We start from the raw sequence: 11,464 nt of genomic DNA on the forward strand, positions 1-11,464 counted from the left end.
ATATTATATGAATCATGAGATTCAATTCAAAGATTTAAAAGTCAAACTATCAAAAAAACAATTATATAGGTTGGGAATTTATGTCACATTGTGACAATGTGTTTCACAATGCGACAATTTATGTCACATTGCAACAATGCTTGTCACCATGTGATAATTTCTGTCACATAGTGATTTTGGATAAATTGCAATGTAATGCGACATTGCGACAATGTTTGTAACATTACAAAGTTGGATAATGTTTCTCACATTACGACGTTGAATGAATTTTTTGTATCATTCTGAAACCATAACATGTTTGTTACAATGTGATGTTTGTTTCTATCTCACCCTTGTTCATTTGTCACAATGTGATGTTAGATTTTTTTCGTCGTAATTTCCAAACATTTTTTTTCGTAGTAGTTTCACACAAATTTTTTTTTTTTGCACAACCACAACATGGTGTTAATTTTGTAATGTCATATTGTGACAATGTTTGTCCCATTATGACTTTGCATAAATTGCACCAATATCACATTGTTGGATAAATTATTTGTTAGTTTTGTAATATCACATTACAGTAATGTTTTTAATATTGTGCTATTTGAAACATTGCAACGTAATGTCACATGACACAATGTCAACCAAATTTACATGTCAGACAATATTTTTTGAATTGCGATGTTGGATAAATTTTTATAACATTTTAACATCAAAACATGTTTGTTAATAATAACATTCATTAATATTAATATCAAATATTGTTTTTCCGAAGAAAAAAGCAGTAACTTTTATTAATAAGATAATGAAAAGTTACATCATAAGCACAGATAAACGCCACAAAGGCTTGGATGCTTTCGCACCGCCCACAACGTTAGAAGACTAACGTGCACAAAGAAAAAGGAAGAAGAAAAGAGAGAAAGAGAGAAGAAAAAAGGTAGAAAAACTGAAAGTCTCACGCTTCAAGTCTTTCTCCCTTTTTTCTTTTCGACCTTACGCCACTCTCCTTGAGTGGGCTCGGTCGATACTATGACTATCTGAGTTTCTGTATTCGGAGGTCCAGCTTCTTTGTCTGAGTCTGAAGAATCAGATTGATGTTGTCGTTTGATGCCTCCCAAAGCTGGATCCTCTCTTGTCATCTCTGTCTGGCTGTTTAGGGTGGTTTCCTTCTGACACTCCATTTCTGGGGATACCTCAGTCTTCTCTACAGGAATCTCTTCCACCTCGGCTTCTGATTCTTCTTCCTCTGAATCTGGGGATGAAAATTTCCATCCTTTCTTCTGTTTCCCTTTCTGTTTCTTTTTATTGTTTAACTTCTTGGCGTCTGGACATGTGCTTTGTAGGTGGCCTGTCTGTCTACAAAGCCTGCATCTGAAAGCAGTGTTTTCATAATCCAGTACTTGCAGCCAATTTTGTTGTTTGTAGATCAGCCTTATATTTTCCGGCAACCCTTTGCTTAAATCTACCTCCACGCAGATACGTGCGTAGGTATAGATCCTTTCATCAATCCTATCCATGTCTGTTTTGATATATTTCCCTATGCTGTTCCCAATGCTTTCCAGGACTTGTTCATTCCAAAAATGCAGTGGAAGATTGAATAATCTAACCCATACCGGCATTTTGGTTACGGTCATTTTGTTTGGATCAAAATCTGGAAACCATGGGGTCATAAACAGCCCCGATGTGCCCCAGAACCACGGCCCAGAACTGATGACTGTATCTCTGACTTCCTTGGATGTGAATCTTACTATAAAAAATCCCTTTGAGCATAGATGAATATCGCATTCCATGGTCCAGCTGGTGAAAATCCAATGGAATAGGTCCAGTGGCTTGGGCCAAAAGCTGTTGAAACGGCATATAAGGGCTTGCGTTTCATAGGACCTAACGTAATCGTCGAGCCCTGGTGCATCTAAATTTAAAACTGGGGTTGTCTCTGACTGATCTACAATGTAAGGCCTGGGTATATTCCCGCCTTGGTCTAAAGAGGACCCTGTGTCTCTGCTGCCCTGGAGGATATTTTTGTAGGATAGCCCTCCCTTGGGTTGGTGCTGGGGAGCAGGTTTTTTACCCCTGTCTCCCCCTAAGGAGCCTGGCTGTCCCTAAGACGGAGCCCCTCCTCTCAATCTAAAATTTAGAGAAATGGTTGACCCTGGTCCGATCTCATAGCTATCCAACGTCCTATTATCCTGGAGAGACCACCTTCCATTGACCAGGTGTTGGATTTGTACTGGGTATCCCATTTCTGCCCAGATCTGTTGTTTCAGCTCCAAGGAGGTGCTATCTGCATGGATCCATACTACACGAGTTTTTCCTTGAGGAGGTTTAATCAAAATCTGAAACCAAGAAGTTTTTACCTGCTCTGGCTGCGGGCAAACCTCCAGATCTGATGCCGATTTTGTTTGTTTTTCCTTGAAACTTTCTGGGTCTGGTAATACTTTGCTCAATCTATGCTTTGAACCCTCGATCTGTTGCCTGGAAGCACGCTGTGCTCGGATAGTGGCTCGATCTGAGCCGAGACAACTTTGTTTGAGCACCTGCGCTGTGGGGGGGTTCGGATCTGCCCCATACGTCCCTCCCCTGCCGGTTTTCCGCGCATTCTGGGTTTGTCGATGGCTGGTTTCTGAGGTCCATACGTCACAGCAATTCCTTTGTATACAAAAACTGTTAAGGGCCTCATTCTCCCGCAAGAGCCAGGTCTCTTCGCATTTCCAGCTGAGAGAATAAATCACCGTTGTTACCCTCGCCTCCCATTCTCGCTGAAGGCTGAAGTTCCGTTGCAAGGGTATATGATTCCTATCGGCAGCGAATATCCCCAAAGTATGGCCGCTCTGGTTTGGAGGTTTGTAAGGCGCTTCCCTGCCATAAGCATGCCTTTTCTCTGAGAGCATCTGCGGGAATGGCAAGCTGCCCGCATTGTTCACCGTCGTCCCAGTACCTGGCTCGAGATCGACCCCTAAAGTGTGCTTGGGATTCGATGTTGCGGCACCAGAGAACCTGCTTGCGCAAACCCTTACCATCGCCATTTCGCTCCTAATTGATTTTTTGCTCTAAAAAATATCAAATATTGTTATTAATATTAATGTTAATATTATGTTAATGATATTATCAATTAATAGTAAAAATACTAAACTTTTGATAATATTAAATTTTTAATAATATTAATATTATTATTAATCATGTTAACATTAATAATAATAATAAAATAATTTCTCAATGGGGTGTGATCCTAGGACCGCGTGGCCCATGTCGGTAGTCATGTGGCAAGTGGAAGGGGTTTCAGCCCCTTAGTCCCCTCACTTCATTAAGCGGTCACAGGTGAGTAATATCGAGCATGTGAAACAACCCAGCGCCTCATCGAGTGTGAGAGGATATGTTCTAAGGTGACAGATGGGTAATTTGAACAACCTTCGTGTTGAGGTGGTGGTTCAGCTTCATGTGTTTGAGTGGTTTTATGTGCGACAATGAAGGTAGAGGAGTCTGGCCTTTTGGTTTTGGAGGCAATCAGAGCATTTTCTCTCTGGGTTCGAGCGAGGTTGTCTGGTCCTGCACCTGTCCTTGGAAAGGTTCCTTGGGATTTTCTGGTCTGGTGCAGTATGGATTGAGGTAACAATAACCACCTGAATTTTTTGGTTCAATTTGAATTTGGAAGGTGTGGGATTCTCGTTTTCTAGTGGGTGCATAGGGGAAGTCTCTGGTGGGCTGAGTGGAGCCACATCGTGTGGCTCTTGTGGTTTTTGGTATATATCGGGTGAAGGATAGCTAATCTCCTGCAATTCACTGGGTTGCGTTTCGGAGTATTTAGTGAGAAGGGTGTTGGTGTGCTTTGGTCAGAGTGGGGTTCATCTAGACCACTCTGAGCCTGGAATTCAACCACCTTGGCGCTCTGTCCAGCCACTTCCACAGTGGAATCGATAGGTGGAGTGGCGAAGGGTGGTGGGAAACAAGGTGCTGCTTCAGGAGAAGTATTGGTGGTTCACATTCTTTCTCAGGTGACAGAAATGTTTGGATTTCGGAGAGGAGTCGGTGGTGGTTCGGAGTTGAGCTCGCCTAGTCAGTGGGTGGCCACTCCGGCTTTCCTGCTTGTGGTGATTGTTGTGGTATCACGGGTCCCTTTAGGAAGAGACCATCCGCATGGTGTGGTTAGTGTTTTCTCCCTACGAAGCATAGCTCGATAGGACGTGAAGATCCAAAATTGGTCATCCCACCAATGAATTCGGGGTAGGAGGGTGCTGGCTCGAGTTGGGGAGGCAAGGTTACGGGACGTTCCAGGTGCCCGACTACTGGTGTGTGAGGGGGATGTAGAGGTGGTGGGCATGCAAACGAGGAAAGGCAGGCAACCTCCGCAGGCTCAGAGGCGAGGAGGAATGAAGCGTGGTGGGAAGAGGAGTCATGGGTCTCACAGCTTTTTGGAAACTAACCCGTAGGAAATTCAACATTGTTGCCTCGAGAATTGCTGAGAATTAATCCAGCCTTTACTAGATCATATGGAAACACCTAAGAGAATTAAAAAGAAGGAACATGCAGAACTGGTAGCCACCTTGGACAGAATGCACTACTTCTAGTGCCAGGTTTGTGAGCGAGTGGTGGTGGTGGTTTGGAATTTCCAAAACACCACACCAAACCACGGTAGATATAGTAAAGACAGTGATAAAATGTCTAACCTCAGGATATGATAATTTGAAGTTGACAATGAATCTAGTGGAAATTGATGATAAGGAGAATTTCAAATTGCAAGTAGATATAAAAGAATTAATAGTCCTATGTTTCCTTCTAGATCAAACATTTTATGATATCCTAAGACTTCATGTGTGTTTATGTACGGTTACGATTTCCTTTAAAAAATAGTACATGTCCTCTTACTCTATTATAATGAAATAAAAAGAATACATGAGGGATATTAAAATTTGTATATCCTATTAGAGTGTAGTCCTTACTTCTTGATACTTTTTAGTGTATAATATTCGATGAGACAAGGGATATCCTCCACATAGCTATTTTATTACTAAAATTTATAGAAATATACATACTCTTCCCCTTCTCACCTTAAACATATAACCTCTTATAACACATATTCTTATACAAGCTATACCAAAAAAATAAAAAATAATATAAATAATTCACTTAAATTTTAGCCTATAAAAATATCTTATATTTATAAATAAAAAAGTTATTAATCAACAAATATTATTTAGAGATGCCCTTTATAATGTTATATAATTTTATAGTGAAGAATTTTAATATTATATTAAATATATTACTTCTAAATATATAAGGTTGTGTTTTTCACTTTCATTTGTATTTGTATTTGACTTTTATATATATATATATATATATATTCTTCGTAATCATAAATAACTAAAAACCATATAATAAAATTAAAAATATTAAAAATAAGTTACTTTCAAATATAAATATAGAATATTTATGTTTACATCCAGGGCGTAAAGGCCAGACCAGGCCATTGTATGTAAATTCCAGCTCGTTAGAATCAAAGAAAGTGAAAAACGTGTGCAAATACCTACTAATCATGGTTTCTCTACTCTCTGTCTCGATTCTATATTCCATTATAATTTGACAAAATTTCACAACGCGATAAGTCAATCGCGGGTGCACGGATTTATGAGATTGGTAGGTCTGACTCCGGTTCTTGATTCAACATGAGTCCACAAATAGTAATTCTGACTGCGTCCGCGAATACTAACTCTCATGGTGACCCTTCTTCTAAACTTCCATATGTCAAGATTGATAGATTCGTCCTAAATTTGTATATATACTCTCTAACGATTACTTCATCTTTGTCAATCGATTCTATCTCCACAATCTTTCCGAAAACAAACCCATTAAAAGCCGCAGCCTCCTACACAATTTGTTTCAAAAAACTGCATGCAGCATCTGAATTCTAATTGTAAACTCCGAAATACGATGGTTCGATTTGCATTTCCCCTTTCTAGAAAGGATTTGTGGGGTTTACAGATGAAGAATCCATTCAGTCCCTCTTCCCCGGCAATAAATAATGGAGATGGTGATCAACCCGCACAGACAGGGCTACCACAAGTTGCTTATTTGTGGCGAGATATCCAGGGTGTCAACTCTTGGAAAGGATTGCTTGATCCCATGAATCCAATTCTGAAAGCTGAGATTCTCAGATACGGAGAATTTGCTCAGCTTTGCTATGACGCGTTTGATGACAGAGACTATTCTCAATATTATGGAACTTGTAAGCACAGTAAACGCTCTATTTTCCAGAAAATGGGTTTCCCTCATTCCGGTTATCAAGTAACCAAATATATATACGCAAATGTTGGTGCTTTACGATCCTCTTTTGGCGAAAAAACAATGGACGAAGGTGTTTGGATAGGCTTTATTGCGGTTTGCACGGATCCAAATGAGATAAAGAGGCTGGGAAGACGAGACATAGTGGTTGCGTGGCGAGGAACGCGAACAGCGCAAGAATGGATGCAAAATTTCAAAGACATATTAGTTCCACTGCCCCCTACAGTAGGTCATGTGAATATACAAAAAATTGCAGATCCAACTGTCCGAATAGAAAAGGGATTTCTGTCTTGTTATACTTCCGCGGATGAGGGTTCTAAAAAATGCAGTAGAAGCGCCAGGGATATTGTGGCGGGCGAGATCACACGGCTGCTGCAACAATACAAGGACGAGAGGCTGAGCGTAACATTGACAGGACACAGCTTAGGAGCTGCGCTTGCAACGTTAAGTGCATATGACGTTAAAGAAATAGTTAAGATGCAGGGCATAAGTGCTCCTGTCACCGTGTTTGCCTTCGCCTCTCCCCGTGTAGGAAACTCAACGTTCGCCCAACGTATGGAGGAGATTGGCGTGAATGTTCTGAGGTTGGTAAACCAGCACGATGTTGTTCCTAACGTCCCTGGTCTTTTTATGAACGAGAACATGGGATGGGTGAGCAAAGTACTCAGTTGGCTTCCCTGGACATATTTTCATGTGGGTATCCAGGTTTGCCTGCAGAACGATAACTCTCCCTTCTTGAAGCCCACTCATAATCTCTCTGACTTTCATAATTTAGAGGTTTATCTCCATTTGCTGGATGGCTACGTTGGGGAAAACAAATCCTTCAAATCTTCAGGTAGAGATCCAGCTCTTGTCAATAAGAGCTGTGACTTATTGATCAATAGCCTTCATATTCCGTCCCGCTGGTGGCATGAAGGAAACAAAGGTCTAGTAAAAAACGCAAATGGTAAATGGACATGGCCTGCTAGATCTCCTCGATCTCCCGATGCGGACTATGAACCGCACCGGGTCTGACCAATTCCTATTTTGTAATTTACAAGTGTGATGTCTATACTGAACTGTTTAATTGAATATTACGGTGCCATGCCAGTCATACAAACAGCAGAAACATGTCAGCTTTAATCAAATAATAACGAGCAGCTTATAGATGCATGGCAAATTGAAAAACTCTCAAACTAATCGATGCATGGCAAATGGAAATCTGAAAAGGAAGATCCTTTATCTACAAAGGCCAGGTCTTCACTCGTAATCATTTCTGAATTAATACGTGATGTACATTTTTTTTTATTGATAGGGTAAAGCCAAAGTTGTTTTCGCTGGCATTGACGGGAGGAACAATTTGGCCAAATTTTTTTAACATTTATGTTGCTCTGAAAGTTATGGAAATTTAGGTTTTTTTTAATTGATAGGGTAAAGCCAAAGTTGTTTTCGCTGGCATTGACGGGAGGAACAATTTGGCCAAATTTTTTTAACATTTATGTTGCTTTGAAAGTTATGGAAATTTAGGTTATATTTTGAAAAAAATTGATATGGATTTCTGTAAATTTAAGTAAAAATTGTTAGGTGTTTTAATAATTTTTTATAATATTGAATCTATTTCCACTATAAAAATAATGATTCAAACACGGTCTCTACATGATTTTTTTTTAAATATTTTTATTCAGATTCTAACCACTTTTTGCAGTCCAGACAATTCCTTCACCACCACTTTTTGCAGTCCAGACAATTCCTTCACCGCCATAAAACAACTCATTACTCATTTTTTTATTGATAAAGTAAAACCTAAATTGTTTTCACAAATATTAACTACAGGAACAATTTTGCTGAGACCACCCATTCTCACCAAAATCAGGAAGTATTTAAATAGTATTTATGATCATGGAAATTGATTAAACATCGTTAACAACTCATTAGCACCCAAAATTCCAAAGCTTCACCGCCGTAACTGAATTTCAAAAACTTTACCAAGACAATTTCCATTATTTTCACCCAAAACTGTTACCTCCTCGAAATACGCGTTTTCAATAATGATCGAATGCATATGAGATAACAATAGTCTGTTTAAACGATGGAATGTAAATCATATAATAATTATTGTTTTATGGTTGATAAATTCTTTAAACTAGTAAACATAAAAATAAGTGTTCAATATAAAATTATTTTATTTAGTAAAAGTATTTATGTAATTTATATAATAACTATAATATAATAAAAAAAATATAATAATAATAATTTAAATAACCATGTAATATTAATAACCTATCTATTTTAATCACATAACTTAATTTATAACTTAAATATATAATTTAATAATTATATAAATTAATAGTTACCAATGAAGACTTGAGTGTTATAAGGTGAAGAAATAAAAATACTTTTAACTTTTCCAAACTTATAATAATTATAATAAATATCAAGTAGTAATACTCAATTTATTACAAATTTTGCTTACGTAAATTATTAAAATAAATTAAAATATGCCATTCTTAAAAATAAGTATAATAAGTATTTAATTTTAAACTTTTAATACAACAAAAGTATTTAGATAATAATAACCATTTAAATAATAACTATAATATTAATAACCTACTTTAATAATATATAGCTCAAGTTATAATTTTAATATTTAATATAATAATAATAATATTAATAATCTATTTTAATAATATAACTCAAGCTCTCCCTCGCGATCTGTAGTGGTCTACTGTTTTTCGCGATCTGCAGCTTCTCCCGAGTCTATTGTTCCTCGCGATCTGCAACTTCTCCCAGGATCTCAACTCGTTGCTCTTGCTGCTGGCGTTGGTCATCTTTTGGTACAAACATCTGCCCTAGATCTTCAACTGGCCGGCGCTAGCCAGTTGGGTATGCTCACAACCCCGGTGCTCCTGCTCACAGGGATATAAGGAGATCATCTTCCGCTCACTTGCAGTGGGGTCTACGATCGTTGTCCTCGACGCAGCGTTGCATGGCTTGGACGACCTGCTTTAGAATGGCAAACAATTTATTGGGAAACTGTGGATATCTTTTTATTGATCTTCTGCCTTATTTCTCTGTGGCTGGGTTCTAGATCTAATCTTCTGCGGCTAGATCTAGATCTAATCTTCTGGCTTATTTCTCTGTGGTTGGGTCTCAGCTCCCACGCTGTGTTTTGGTACTCTCTGCTATCTCACGTTGTGGGGTTATCAAAGAAAACAACCAATTTCATAGACGAACCAACTGTTCAATCTTCTGTGGCTAGATCTAGATCTAATCTTCTGCCTTATTTCTCTGCGGATGGGTCTCGGCTCCCACGCTGTGTTTCAGCACTCTCCGCTATCTCACGTTGTGTTTCAGCACTCTCCGCTATCTCACGCTGTGGGGTTATCAAAGGCAACAACCAATTTCATAGACGAACCACCTGTTCAATCTTCTATGGCTAGATCTAGATCTAATCTTCTGCCTTATTTCTTTGCGGCTGGGTTCTAGATCTAATCTTCTGTGATTAGAACTAGATCTAATCTTCTGCCTTATTTTTCTGTGGCTGGGTTCTAGATCTAATAATATTCTATTCAATCTTCTACGACTAAATCTAGATCTAATATTCTGTCTTATTTCTCTGCGGCTGGGTTCTACGGGCAAGTAAAATATGGCTCCCAGCTTCGTGAAAGTAGTTGCTGGCTCAGTTTTGTCCGCTTCTGGGGGGAAAAATCCTGCCCATATCATCAGTGAAGCCCCAACTCCCACTATCCAGGTGGTTCAGCCCTCACTCGATGAGACTTTGAAGTTTTCTGAAAGTGCCCTAATCTGCCGGTTCAATGGTTTTTGGCCGCAGTTGACAGGTCTCCACAATTGGATCTCGGAGGTATGGAAGCCTGTCATTTCTAATGAAATTAATATCTACCCCTATGTTAGGGGTTTCTTTATAGTAGATTTTGAAAATCCTGAAAGAAAACGATGTATTCTAGATTTCGGCCATTGGTTTTGGGAAAACTCAGGCCTATTCATGAAGCCATGGAACCCATCATTCAATCCCTCAACAATAGTCATAACCTTAGCACCAGTTTGGGTAAGATTACCAAGCCCACCCTTGCATCTCTGTAATCTCTCCTCGCTAAAAGCCATTGGAAATGAAATTGGGAAATTTTACTGCAGGTGCCTAAAAACAGAGGAATATGCCAGAACCACATATGCACGCATCTGTGTGGAAATGGACTTCAACACCCGATTCCCAGCTGAAATAAACCTAACAAGTAAAGACTATGTGTAGAACCAGAAACTCGATTATGAAAGTTTCCTCTTCCGATGTCAACCTTGCTTTGAGACAGGCCATCTAGCCAAAAATTGCCCAAAAGCCTCCCAGAAAAATTTTGCTAGAAAAAACCACCACAGATCTACATGGTGGGAAGGAGCACAATAAAAACACTACACTGTCATCAAAGAAGAATACTCTAGAGAAAACTCTGAATCATAAGAAATCGGGCAAGAAAGAAACAACTCTCAAGACAAGCAGGGAGAAAGCCTCGCCCAACAACAAAAAAGTGAACTCGACAATCCCTCAAACATCAACAGTAGGATTCGAATATCGTACAAAATAAATCTTCATTTAACAGCAAAGCAGATCTCCTAGATGAAACTTTTTCTCCGATTATCTTCAAAAGGACGAACACAATAGATCGTGAAGCTAAGACACCAATGTCTCAAGAGCCAGAAGAGATGAATTAGATGCAAGATAAAGGAAGCTGGAAGACCATAGAGAAAAAAGGAAAGCTACAGCAGCAATCTTGCCAAGAAAGACGAGTAGCCAGACAATTAAAAACTAAGAAAATTATAAGTCCGATAAACCAATTTGGTCTCAGTGGACATTGACCACTATCATCATCATCATCATCATCATCATCATCATCATCATCATAATCTAATAATTATTAATAATTATAGAAAATAGTTATCATTAAAAAGTTAAGAGGCACATGTGTAGCGGATTTTTTTTAAAATTTTAATAGGGATTATAATGATTATAAAGTATAAAGTAATATGTAGAAATTTGGTGTAATGATTGTAAAATGTATAAAGTAATATGTAGAAATTTGGTAATAGAATTGCAACTGCTCAAGAAATTTTAATCTAAATCAAGAGACACAATTCTATTCTACTGATCTACAAAATTCAATTCACAATTTAGAACGACAATCTCAGACATGAAATAAGAAATAACACTCATGCATAGTGCTTT

At 38.5% G+C, this 11,464-nt stretch overlaps 1 pseudogene; it reads left to right on the forward strand.

The window, feature by feature from the left end:
• Positions 1-5,901: 5,901 nt before the first annotated feature.
• On the forward strand, positions 5,902-7,266 carry LOC149179822 (phospholipase A1-Igamma1, chloroplastic pseudogene; annotated as a pseudogene).
• Positions 7,267-11,464: the final 4,198 nt, after the last annotated feature.

This window comes from Pinus tabuliformis, chromosome 3_2, assembly GCF_031772625.1.
Source record: "Pinus tabuliformis cultivar Carrire ecotype Pingquan chromosome 3_2, CPIR1, whole genome shotgun sequence".
Lineage (NCBI taxonomy): Eukaryota > Viridiplantae > Streptophyta > Pinopsida > Pinales > Pinaceae > Pinus > Pinus tabuliformis.